Here is an 11,978-nt window from a genome sequence, read left to right as displayed (position 1 = left end):
AACAATGCTTGAAGCTAGGTCTTGTCATGGCCCTCAAAGGCTGAAATCTAAAGACATAAGTTTATAGACAAGTTAAGCAAGTAGAAACATAGACAGAAGCATATCTTACAGATTGTAAGATTTTTATTTGCTAGTCTTCAAATAGTTTGTCTCCCACACTTTAGACTATCAATCTCTTGATTACCCGCTGCATTGCCCTAAATAATTGTTAAGTAGGCAACTTAAAAATAGCACCAATAGACAATGGTAGTCACGTGTATTGCCCAGAGAATGGCAGACACTGGCTTGTGTGATTCCCACAGACCTGTATCCCCTTGTGCTCCACTTCCTGTGTGATAACCAGCTCTTGGAGGTGGCCAATATATTCGCCAAACCTACAGGAGCTACACAGCGGGATGCCAATGGCTGCCAATGACTCTTCCCTCTTGGATGTCTATAGCTTCTGTCTCAAGTCTGCTAAGGCCCCAAAGCAAAAGTTCCAGGCAAATAAATGTACAAATGACTAAGAAAGCTAAGAAGAAGACTTCATCCAGTGACAATAGTGAGGACAGTAGCAAGGAGGAGGAAGAAGTTCAAGGGCCTCCAGGTAAGAAGGCTGTGAGCAAGTTTGTCTCAGCCTCCAGGGAAGGCTATCGCCAAAGCATCAGCGAGCAGCAGCAGTGAAGCATCCAGTGATGATGAGGACAATGACAAAAAGAAAAAGTCTGTCCAGAAGGGAGTTAAGCCCCAAGCCAAGACAGCCAAAGCTCCTCTTAAGAAGGTTAAGAGCTCTGATGCTGATTCTGACTCAAGCTCTGAGGATGAGGCATCAAAAAACCAGAAACCAAAGACAACATCTGTAGCAGCTAAAGCTCGGGCTAAAGTTCCAGCCACACCAGGTACTCCAGCTCAAGCAGCACCTAAAGTAGTCAATGGCAAAGCAGCCAGCTGCAACAGCAGCAGCAGCAGCAGCAGTGATGACTCAAAGGAAGAGAGGGCAGCAGCCATCCCCAAGAAGACTGTATATTAAAAGCAAGCTGTGGTCAAGGTCCCAGTGATAGCAGCTGCCACCCCTACCCAAAAATTCCAGCAGCGAGGACTCCTTCGGTGAGGAGGAAGAATAGTAGAAAAAAAAAAAAAAAAAAGAAAAAAAAAAAAAAACCCAGGTCCCTAAAGTTCAGTGCCCCACTTCTGCTCCCCCATCAAAGAAGTCCGTGGGAACCCAGCCTCCCAAGAAAGCTGTGGAGAAGAAACAGCCTTCCGAAAGCAGTGAAGACAGCAGCGAGAAGTCTGATTCAAGTTCGGAGGAAGAGGATGAACTCTTGCTAAGTCAGTCGTCTCTAAAGCAAATACTAAACAACCTCCAGCAAAGAAAGCAGCAGAGAGCTCTTCAGAGCTCGTACTCCAACAGCTCCGAGGATGATGAAGCTCCTTCCAAGCTAGCCAGTACCAACAAGAATTCCTCAAATAAGCCAGCTGCCACTACCAAGTCGCCTGCAGCGGAGCCAGCTGCAACTCTCAAGCAACCTGGAAGCAGTGGCCAGAAGCCTCTGATGAGAAAGGCTGACAGCAGCTCCAGTGAGAAAGAGAGCAGCTCCAGTGAGAAAGAGAGCAGCTCCAGTGAGAAAGAGAGCAGCTCCAGTGAGGAGGAGAAGACAAAGATGACTGTGGCCCCCCTTAAGCCCAAGGTAACTGACAAAGCAGCTCCATATCTGCCTGCCAAGCAGGCTCCTGAGGGTGGTAAGGACAGCAGCTCTCATTCACACAGCTCCAGCAGCGAGGAGGAGGAGGAAGAGAAGCTATCTAAATCCCCAGTTAAGAAGAAGTTGCAGAAGGCAGCAGGAGGGACAGCCCCTTCTAAGCCAGCCTCCACAAAGAAAGGAAAGGCTGAGAGCAGCAGCAGTTCTTCCTCTGATGACTCCAGTGAGGAAGAGGAAGAGAAGCCCAAGGGCAAGGACTCTGCAAGACCAAAAGTACCCAAGGCCAATGGCACCTCTGCACTGACTGCCCAGAATGGAAAAGCAGCTAAGAACAGCGAAGAGGAGGAAGAGGAGGAAGAAGAAAAAAGGCAGCAGTGGTAGTTTCAAAGCTGGGTTCAGGAAAGAAGTGGAAGCAGATGAGGCTGCCAAAGAGGCAGAGACTCCTCCAGTGAAGAAGATAAAGCTTCAGACCCCTAACACATTTCCAAAAAGGAAGAAAGAAGAAAAAAAGGGCGTGACCCACATTCGTAAGGGTCAGGGAGGAGGAAATTGAGGTGGCAGAGAACTCCACTGATGCCAACTGAGGTGCAACCAGAGACTGGGGGAACGAGCCAATCAGGTTTTGAGGTTCACCAAAGGCAAATCCTTCTGGCATGAGAAAACCAAGAAGAAGCAGGGCATCTACTGGGTTTAATTTTGACAGTGAGTGACTTGGGACATCTTCACCCCTGCTTCAGTGAAGATCTGAGACCACTCACTTTCTCCAGGGGACCAGGGAGCCCTCAGTTCTATAGGCAAGGGTCTTGATGAGGACAGAAGTTCAGAGTAGGTCCTAAGACTTTGAAATGTAACATCCTCTGTCGTCCTTTTCTGTATTCCTAGTTTTATGCAGACTTGTTTTTGAGTGTTGAGTGTCAGGGACAAAATGAGGGGAATGTTATTTTTAAAGAAAATGTATTTTCGTTGTCTCCTTCTTCCTGTTCTGTGGAAGTCTGCATACTGAGAAATTTGAATATTTTATATCAAATCATTTCCTTTTGATTTTTGTTGTGATTTTCAAAGGTGGAGTCCCACAGATAAAATCTTAGCTATTGCCCAAGACATAGTTAAGAGTCACATGTATGACCTTTTATAATTGGAAGAAAATTGTGCCTTTGTGAGTGCACAAGTCCACGTTTCATCTTTCCTTCCCTCAAAACCCTGGTGGGGGGCATTAAAGAAGGTTAATGTATATGTAATGTATGTTATACATGCACTATGTATTTTATCCTCCTTCATTGGGTCTGAGACTGAAGTTTTTAGTGAGCATGGACCTAACCTACTTTTTGGGATAAAATTCACTGTTTTGTTCCAGGCAAAATTCTGGTGTGGTGTGAATGCCATGGGTCAGTCTGAATATATTTTCTTCTGTAATTTTATCATTATTACATAATGTTTGCAATACGTGCTTTGTTTTTTAATGTGAAAGCAAGCTTTCCTACTGTTGAAACACAGATTTTGATGACCTGACCCTTACTAGTATTGAATACTAAGTTGAGGACTGCATCTTCTCATTTTCACATTATACAGAGCAAAATAACACAAAAATCAAGAAGGCTTTATTCCTGGGATGCAGGGCTTGTTCTACATATGCAAATCAATAAACGTGATTCACTCCATAAACAGAATTAAAAACAAAAAATTATTATCTTATTAGATACAGCAAAGGCTTTCAATTAAATCCAGTAACCTTTCATGATAAAAATGTTCAACAAACTAGGCATAGAAGTAACGTACCTCAAATTAGTAACAGCCATATATGACAAACCCAAAATCCACATCATACTGAATGGGCAAAAGCTGGAAGCATTTTACTTGAGGACTAGAACAAGGCAAGGATACAAACTCTCACCATTCCTATTCAACATAGTTGTGGAAGCCCTAGCCAGAGCAATCAGGCAAGAGAAAGAAATATTAGGTTGTTGCAAAAGTAATAGTGGATTTCACCATTACTTTTAATGGCAAAAACCGCGATTACTTTTGCACCAACCTAATAAAAGGCATTCAAATAGGAAGAGAGGAAGTCAAATTATCTCTCTTCACTGATAATATAATTCTATTTCTAGAGACCCTAAAGACACCACCCAAAGGTGCCTAGACTTGATAAATAACTTCAGTAGTTTCAGGATATAAAATCAATGTACAAAAATCAGTAACATTTCTATTAACAAATAACATTCACGCTGAAAGTCAAATCTATAATGCAATTCTATTTACGACAGCCAAAAAATATAGAATACCTAGAAATACATATGACCAAGAAGGTGAAAGATCTCTACAGGGGAAGCTTCAAAACGCTGCTGAAGATACTCAAGGATGACACAAGCAAATAGAAAATCATTTTATGTTCATGGACTGGAACAATCAATATCATTGCAATTGCCTAAGGCAATCTACAGATTCGGTGCTATTCCTATCAAGATACCAATGTCATTTTTCATAGAGCTGGAAAAAAACGATTCTTAAATGTATATGGAACAACAACAACAAAAAAGCCTGAACAGATGATTGCAAAGAAATAGACCAAAGCCAGAAACATCACAATGCTCCACTTCAAACTATGCTATAAGACTACAGTAACAGAACAGCATAGTATTGGTACAAAAATAGACATATAGGCCAAAGGAAAAAAATAGAGAACCAAGAAATAAAGGCACACACCTACAACTACAACTATCTGATCTTAGACAAAGTTGACAATAACAAGCAATGCAGAAAGCATTCCCTATTCAATAAATGCTACTGAGATAGCTGGCTAGCCATATGTAGAATAATGAAACTGCACCCCTGCTTTACACAATATACAAAAATTATTTCAAAATGCATTAAAGATTTAAAGGTAAGATCACACACTATAAGAGTCCTAGAAGAAAACCTAGAAAATATCATTCTGGACATAACCTTGGTGAAGAATTTATGACTAAATCTCCAAAAGCAATTGCAACAGAGACAAAAATTGACAAGTGGTACCTAATTAAAGAGCCTCTGCATAGCAAAAGAACTATCAACAGAGTAAATAGACAATCTACAGAAAGGGAAAAATATTCACAAACTATGCATCTGATAAAGGTCTAATATCTAGAATCTATAAGGAATTTAAAGAATTCAACAAGATAAAAACAAATATCTCCATTAAAACATGGGTCAAAGGACACAAATAGACATTTTTCAAAAGAAGACATACGTGCAGCCAACAAATACAGGAAAAAGTGCTCAACATCACTAATCACCAGAGAAATGGAAATCAAAATCACAATGAGAAACCATCTCACACCAGTCAGAATTGTGATCATTAAAAAGTCAAAAAATAACAGATGCTGGTGAGGCTGCAGAAAAAAGGGATTAATTATATGCTGTTGGTGAAAATGCAAATTCGTCCGTCCACTGTGTTAAGCAGATTGGATATTTATCCGAGAACTTCAAACAGAGCTACCATTCAACCCAACAGTCCCATTACTGGGTACATACCCAATAGAAAAAAAATTATCCTATCAAAAGACACATGCGTTTATATGTTCATCGCAGCAATATTCACAATAGCAAAGACAACAAATCAACCTAGATGTTCATAGACTGTGGACTGGATAAAGCAAGTATGCTGCATACACGCCATGGAATACTATGCAGCTATAAAAATGAACAAAATCATGTTATTTGCAGCAACATGGATGCAGCTAGAGGCAATTATCCTAAGCAAATTTATGCAGGAATAGAAACTCAAACACTGCATGTTCTCACTTATAAGTAGGAGCTAAATAAAAATTGAGTACACACGTGGAGATAAAAATGAGAACAATAGACACCGGGAAATACAAGAAGAGGAAGAGTGGGAGAGGGGAAGTATTGAAAAACTACCTATTGGATACTATGCTCACTACCTGAGTGACAAGATTATTCATACACTGAAATTCAATGATATAAAATTTACCCATGTAACAAACCTGCACATGTACTGCCAGAAACTAAAATGCAAGGTGAAAAATAAATAAATAAATAAATATATAAATAAATAAATAAAAGCTTAATTTTTAAAGCAAAGTTTGTTTCTTTATGTTTCAAAGACTCTTGGCTGAAGAGGATGGTATGATATCATTGTTTTCCTAAATCAATACTTCATCATACTCATAACATATCTGAGTAGTAAGTACACATTTGAATAGTACCTCTTTCTCTAGATTGTCTTTATTCTACTTAGTTTATCTCATTTCTATATTTTATTTATTTACTTTTCATTATTAATATTATTTTTTATTCAGAAGTCATAATTGTATAAATTTATAAGGCACTATGTAATGCTCTGATATATGTACACCATGTGGAATGATTAAATCAAGCTAATTAACTTATTTACCACCTCACTTACTTATCATTTTTTCTATGGTAAGACATTTGAAATTCTTGGTAATTTTGAAATATACCTTATTATTGACTATAGCTATCTTGTTGTGTAATAGATCTCAAAACTTATTACTATTGTCTATCTGAAACTTTGTACCCTTTAACCAGCAACTCACCATGTCTTCTTTCCCACCCTATTCCCAGTCTCTCATAACCATCATTCCGCTCTCTACTTCCTAGTTCAGTTCTTTTAGATTCCAAATGTAAGTGAGATCACGTGGTATTGATTTTTTTGTGCTTGGCTTAATTCACTTAGCACAATCCCTTCTAGATTCATCCATTTTGTAGCAAATGACAGAATTTTCCCTTCTTTTGAGGTTGAATAGTATTCTGTTGTGTATATATCATATTTTCTTTATCTATTCATCTGTGGGTGAACCCATAGGTTGATTCCATTTATTGTCTATTGTGAATAATGCTACAATTAACAAGGGATTGCAACTATCCTTTTGACACATTAATTTCTGTTTCTTTGAATCTACACCCAGAAGTGGAATTACTGGATCGTAGGATAGATTTATTTATTTATTTTTTTGATGAATCTGCATATTGTTTTCTCACCAACGATAAAAGCTATTCTAATAGGTGTGAAGTGATACCTCATTGTGGTTTCAATTTAAATTTTTCTATGGATTAATGATGCTGAGCATTTTATATATACAGTCATGCATTGCTTAATGATGAAAATATGTTCTGAGAAATGTGTCAGGTGATTTTGAGAACATCATATAGTGTACTTACACAAACCTAGATGGGATAGTCTACTAAAAATCTCAGCTATATGGTATAGCTTATTGTCCCTAGCCTACAAACTTATACAATATGGCACTGTACTAAACACGGTAGATAAATGTAACACAATGATAAATATTTGTGTATTTAAATATTCATTCTTCTGCATGTAGATATCCAGTTGTTCAAACACCTGTCACAAAAGAGGGATTTTTCCCACATCATGTGTTCTCCGCACCTTTGTAAAAAATCAATTGGCCATTAATGCATGGGTTTATATCTGGGCTTTCTATTCTAATCCATTGGTCAATGGGTCTATTTTTATGGCAGTATCATGTATCATGCTGTTTTAATTACAATTATTTTATAATTTTTTTTGAAATCAGGGGGTTTGGTGCCTCCAGCTTTCTTGTTTCTGTCCAAGATTGTTGGCTATTCAAGGTCTTCCATAATTCCATACAAATTTAAAGATGATTTAATCTACCTCTGTGAAAAAAACGACATTTGAATTATGATAGGGATTATGGTGAATCTGTAGATTGCTTTGGGTAGCATGGCCATTTTCACAGTATTATTTCTTCAAATCCATGAATGTAGGATATCTTTCTATATGGGGTATCTTTCTATTTATTTGTGTTTTCTTCAATTTTTTTTAAATCTATGCCTTTTATTTTTCAGTATAAAGGTTTTCTATCTCCTTTAATACATTTATACCTAAGTTTTTGCCCTTGTCAATAAAATTATATCTTAATTTTCTTTTTAGATAGTTTATTATTAGTACTAAAAAAATGATTGATTTATGTATGTTGGTTTTGTGATCTGCGAGTTTACTGAATTCGTTTGTCACTCTAAAAGCTTTTGGCAGAGTTTTTAGGGTTTTCTAAATGTAAGATCATGTCATCAGCACATAAAGACAAATTCACTTCTTCCTTTTATGTTTGTATACTTTTTCTTTCTTCCTCTTGCCTAAGTACTCTGGCTACGATTCCCAAAACTATGTTGAACAAAAGGGGTGAGAATAGAGTAATGTTAGCTATCGGCTTATTAGTATGGCCTTTATCATGTATTTCCTCTCTCTGTAATATATTGAGAGTTTTCCTTGTAAAAGGATGGTGAATTTTGTTAAATGCTTTTGCCACATCTGTTGAGATAATCATATGGTTTTTGTCCTTCATTCTGTTAATGTGATCTATCATGTTTTTATATTTACAACATTCAACTTACATTGAATTATTCTTGCATTCCAAAGATAAATCTCCCTTGATCATTGTGAATACTTTTTTTTCGCTATGCTGTTGAAATTGGTTTGCTAATGCTTTGTTGAGGATTTTTGCATTTCTGTTCATCAAAGATATTTGCCTGTAATTTTCTTTTGCAGTGTCCTAGTATATATTTTTAATTAAGCTTCTATTTGATGAACATGTAAAATTATTAGAAAAAGTAACCACGCTTCTATGATCTTTTTCACTTTTTTCCTCAGTATTATACTCTTTTTTAAAATTTCAAATTCAGGCTTCTCATAAATAATATTGCTTTATGTTTCCTGAGAAACTCCTATACTTTCAATATGTCCTTAGTTCAATTTTGCGGTACACCTTAAATAAATGTTAGAAGCCATATGGTGAAGGTGGTTGTCTCTCAGTTTTTGTTACAGCATGTAGCACACAGCCATGCAAATGTTTACTCTCTAAATTTCAGGTACTATTCAAGGGATCTGGCTGCATATGGAAAAGTCCACCATCCTCTATCTGAAACTCTTAGGATCATATGCTGTGAAATTATCATTTTTCTTCTGATTTTAGAAAGGTGAGTATTGCATAGACCATATATCATGTAGCCCATCAGTGAGAGTCCAGAATAGCACCTTATAATCAAGCAAATTAGTATGTCTGCAGCTAAATGAATGTTCACACTGGATAAGATAAAGACTATATATGGATTTATGTCAGTTTTTCAAATGAATGAAATGAGTTACAAATGTCAAGTGGAAAAGAAAGATTTTCAGATAGAAGACTCATTTATTCCATAAACTTTTATGACACTGTTGACTATAGAGATGAGAACACAATTTTATGGGCAAGGAGATCACAAATGAGTCTACTATAACAATTCAATCCCAGCACTTCGGGAGGTGGAGGTGGGCAGATCACGAGGTCAGGAGACCGAGACCGTCCTGGCTAACACAGTGAAACTCCGCCTCTACTAAAAATACAAAAAAAAAAAAAAAAAAAAAAAGAGGGGCTAGCTCTAACATGCTATGTATAATATGCTATGGTCTCAAAAAAAATACACCAAATCTAGTTTAAGGGATTAGGAATAATTTTCAGAACAGGGCAACTCTCAAATATACTCTTGACAAGTATGAACATAAACTGAAGAAGGGAAGAGAGAGGGAATAATGTTTCGGGCAAAGAGAACATTTTTCAAGGCAGTAAATGTGATCAGGAAGGAACAAGCAAAGGTTGGATAAGAACAAGCTGAAGTCAGCATCATGTTTGACTCTTTAGAAGCAAATCATTTATCTTCAGTCTATTGTGATATTAAACTTCTGCTAAATCTTGCTCTATATTTGTGTCATGTTTAAATTAAGCTGTTACTGAACCTTATCTTTGTTTTTCATACACAATTTTAGTGACTGTTGTAGAAATATTTTAAAATAAAATTGGAATCCAGATATGTTTCCTTGGCTTATGTTCCACCTTACCTCCATGTAAGTAGAAATCTTCTAAGACATTTTCACAGCTCTATTTAATTTAAACTTTCATCAAAATTTACCTGGAATACTTCATATGGTAGGATCAGAGAATGAGTAGAGCAGAATATCAAAAGCGCTTGTGCAAATAAAAGTACAGCGATCTGTTTATTTTTAAATTAAAAATTATTTCGACAAGTGATTCAATATATTTCAAAAATAATGTTTTTGATAACAAGATAGTAAACTAGGAGGCTCCAGGCCTTTATTCTTCTACAGAAACACTAAAAGAAATTAGACTAGTTAAAATAACGTTATAGGATTTCTGAAAAACAGTTGATGGTCTGGTGTACATAGGTCTGCTCTATAATTACCCAGTGAAGGAAAAGCTACCTTCAAATTGGTGCACAATTTTTATTTTGCTTCTCCTTACCTTGGCCCCGCTCTTTCCATGATGCAGTGAGATGTGGTAGATATAAAGCAGCCCAGTTTCTGATCCAGGAATTTCTCCCTCGGGCGAGAGGAAGGAGAAAAAACCTTACTTGCAACATTCTGAACTGTCTGGGAACTACCTAGTATTCTGCCCTCTAATTTTCATGTCCTGGAGTTCAGAGAAGAAAAATAGCATATGCCAGGCCTCAGACTGAAAAACAAAAAGCCATAGAAAGTGTCAGTGAAAATGCTTTGTAAAAGCTTCAAGGGGACTACAGACCCATTGATACTGGGAGCTAGAGATTACTAATTAAGGATTGCAACAGGACAACTAAGACACACTAAGAAGCTGGGCTAGGACTCTTTTGGAAATTAAAGCATTTAAGCAAACATATGTGTGTACACACACACACACACACACACACGCGTGCACGCGTGCACGAAGTCCTAGGTGAGATGCATGCTGAAGGAAGACCTGAGAAAACTTCAAGACTTTACCCTTGCTCGGGACATGCATGCTGAATAGTGAAGGCCTTTCTTGGCAAAGAACCAGTCAGCAAAGACTGGCTATAGTGGTTGCTTTTTCAAATGCACATTTTTTGTTTGTTTGTTTGTTTGTTTCATCAAATACCCAATTTTTTAATTTTAAGAAAACCCACAATATTTTCAAAGAAAAAGAAAAGACCAATTCGAAGGATGGAAGAAAAGTGGCAAAATCACCTCTGAGCAAACAACAGTTTTTAGACATATTAAACAAAATCTTTAATATAACTTCCTTAAGTATGTTCAAAGAACTTAAACAAAAACACACGAATTGAAGGAAATTTTAAAACGATATATGAACAAGATGAGAATATCAACAAAGAGACAGAAACTACAAAAAGAAACCAAATAGAAATTCTGAAGCAGAAAATATAATAACTGAATTGAAAAATTTACTAGAGAGGATCAACAGCAGACTTCGACAAGCAGAAGAAAGAATCAGCAAATGTGTACATTGCATTTAAACTTAGTAGATAAATTATTATTATTCAGAATTCTCCTGAGAACCTAAGAATTCTCACCAATACAGCTCTTCAGACTCAATAATTCATCTATTTATCTATCTTTCATCTATATACCTACCTATCTTTCTATATATTTTTTTCTGTATAAGTAACATTTATTGAACACAGTATTTAAAAGACTCTGTAAACTAGATCCTTTTTGTATTCTGCTCAGACTTGTTGCTTCTGGCTTGAATGTGCACGTGTGTATCTGTGTTGGTCCTTCCGGCTGCCTCATATTTGCAGCTCCTTATTCTTTGGTGAGAAAAAAACACCAGGCATTTTACTTGCATTGCTTCTTCACTGACAGTGTGTTCATAGTCCTGTTTAATGCAACTCTGACCAACTATCTCCCTCTTGTGGAAAACATTTCTTGGTGTTTCACTCTATCTAGAGAAGACAAGGCTACCTTGTTGTGTTGAGTACTGTACTTTATTTCCTCACTGAGGCTGTCTGTTTTTGTTTAATTTTTATCTGAAATGCCAGATTCATAAAGTATGGGTGTATTAGTCTGTTCTTGCATTGCTATAAAGAAATACACAAGACTGGGTAATTTATAAAGAATAAAAGTTTAATTGGCTCACAGTTTTGCAGACTGTACAGAAAGCATGGTGGGGAGGCCTCAGGAAACTTACAATAATAGGGGAAGGTGAAGGGGGAAGCTGGCACATCTTACGCGGCTAGAGCAGGAGGAACGGGGTGGGGGGAGTTGCTACACACTTTTAAACAGCCAGATCTTGCTACACACTTTTAAACAGCCAGATCACTCACTATCACAACAGCAGCACTGAGGGGGAAATCCGCCCCCAAGATCCAATCACCTCCCACCAGGCCCCACCTCCAACACTGGAGATTACAATTGGACATGATATTTGGGTGGGGACACAGATCCAAACCATATCAATGGATCTGGCAGTTCTTGTTTTCATTCAGGTAGAAAAATCCTTCTAAAATGAACAT

The 11,978-nt window shown here is 37.1% G+C and overlaps 1 pseudogene; it reads left to right on the top strand.

The window, feature by feature from the left end:
* The first annotated feature begins 270 nt into the window (after positions 1-270).
* Positions 271-2,373, top strand: LOC112615132 (annotated as a pseudogene).
* Positions 2,374-11,978: the final 9,605 nt, after the last annotated feature.

Source organism: Theropithecus gelada, chromosome X, assembly GCF_003255815.1.
Source record: "Theropithecus gelada isolate Dixy chromosome X, Tgel_1.0, whole genome shotgun sequence".
In the NCBI taxonomy this organism is placed as follows: Eukaryota; Metazoa; Chordata; class Mammalia; order Primates; family Cercopithecidae; genus Theropithecus; species Theropithecus gelada.
Note: the sequence above shows the minus strand (reverse complement) of the source record. Positions and strands in the feature narration are given on the sequence as shown.